General features: G+C 36.3%; 1 long non-coding RNA gene across 1 annotated transcript; it reads left to right on the forward strand.

The window, feature by feature from the left end:
• Nucleotides 1-446: 446 nt before the first annotated feature.
• On the forward strand, nucleotides 447-1,032 carry LOC120148718. The gene is made up of 3 exons (XR_005518400.1): nucleotides 447-611; nucleotides 735-858; nucleotides 945-1,032. It is a non-coding gene; the product is annotated as an uncharacterized LOC120148718 (long non-coding RNA).
• Nucleotides 1,033-1,848: the final 816 nt, after the last annotated feature.

Below are 1,848 nucleotides of genomic sequence, written 5' to 3' on the forward strand. Positions count from 1 at the left end.
GATCGGCGATGAATTTAGGATTTTCTAAGCGATTGAGCTTTAAAAAAATCGATGCTTTGACTTGAAATTCACGATGTTTGGCAGCGTTTCGCTTCAATTAAATTGAAGGGTTTGTTCCTCGCTCGATGATGAACACGATGGTGGTTTTAAAATGACGATCGGAATTCGGACGGCGTCGGGATCGTCGTCGGAAGTTGAGGTTGGGAGAGGGAATTTAGGAGGAATTGGTTTCTGATTTTCAGAAACCAATTCACGTATATAACAACCCATACCTAACATTTTAGGGTAAATTCAGGGCTTGGTTCTTGAATTTTCTTTAACTCTAAAACAAGCTTCAAGTTTTAAAAACTTCCAATTTAGTCCTTAAAAATTCACCAATTTTCACAATTAAAACCTCAATTCCCAATTAAATATTATTTTAAAATTTTCGGGTTGTTACAGTTTGACAGGAGAGTCGGGCTGACCGAGAAACTGACTGTGGGAATCTCAGCCGTTAATGAGAAAGTAAAATCTGTGGACCAAAGGTTGCAGGTGTCGGATAAAACAATGGCTGCAATATTTGCAGCAGAGAGGAAAATAAACAACACGGGATCAGCCGTCAAATCTAGCAGGTAAGATTTCTCCTTTCAGCACGGGTGCAAGTCCACCCACACTGCTTCAAAGACAATAACGAGACGTAAAAAAGGGTCACCATCCTTCTAATCGTCTTTGTCCTCGTGTTTTATTCTGGACAGGTACGTAACTGCTGGGACAGCTTGGCTAAACGGTGCTTTCAGCAAAGTTGCAAAGGCCGGGCAGGTTGCCGGTACAAAAACCAAAGAAAAGTTGAACCTAGCAATGTCAAACTTGACTGCCAAGGTATGTCATTCCACTAGCACTTGGAACCTAAGAAACATCTGTCGATCTTCCATGCTAATCGCACCATTAATTTTGTTCCAGTGTAGGATGCAATTGCAGTGTAAGTTGGAGAATTTCTCATCTTAAGGTCACTTTACAAATTGTTATCGACATACGCATCGGATGATCTTGTTACAGCGATTTATCGAGAGGATCGAGATGCTTGTGTTAGAGTGCACAAAGTTGTGTTCAGTTTTGGGTTTTTTGTTGTGTGAACTTATGCAAATGCAATGTGCTGCGTATTCCATTTGATCCCTGTTTATTTTTGCAATATATTCTTTGATTACTAGGGAGTATTGTTGTAATTTTCAAGCTTTTTACATTTCTTTTTCACTTATGAAGAAAAACAGAAGCCATGTTATCATTGTGCAACTTGACTCTTATGTTTTTCAAATTTTCTTCCTTTTTTGACTAAATTTGAGATTGCACTCAATCATCAATAAAAATTGTCTCAAAAAGTTATAACACATTAAAACACGGATTGATTTTGAATTTGAATATGGTTAGGGATCAACATCATAATTTGATCACTGATTAGTCTTTTTTTTTGGTAAAAGGTGATATATATGTAGTTATGTTATATTTGTTTTCTTATCATATTTATATTTTGTTATTTTCATGTCAAGTACTATAAATTTATATATAATTCATACACATTAATTGTTCATTATATTTTTTTTAGGTAAACTATACCTGATGTTATTCTTTTGTTTTTGGCCTTAATTAGTTAATCACATAAGGATTTACTTAATTATAGTCTATAGGGGTTGCAACGGGTCGGGCAGACCCTAACACTTGCTAGTACGATTTTAGAGAGTCCCCATTATATGTTTCGGGGGACTTTTTTGTCCCTATATCCATCCCTTACGGATCCCTACGGGTTTCGGTCAATCTCCATCCCCAAAAATAAATAAACATTTTTGAAATCAATACAACACCTAAAACTTGTAA

The sequence above is a fragment of the Hibiscus syriacus genome, unplaced genomic scaffold (genome assembly GCF_006381635.1).
Source record: "Hibiscus syriacus cultivar Baekdansim isolate YM2019G1 unplaced genomic scaffold, ASM638163v2 tig00002684_pilon, whole genome shotgun sequence".
In the NCBI taxonomy this organism is placed as follows: Eukaryota; Viridiplantae; Streptophyta; class Magnoliopsida; order Malvales; family Malvaceae; genus Hibiscus; species Hibiscus syriacus.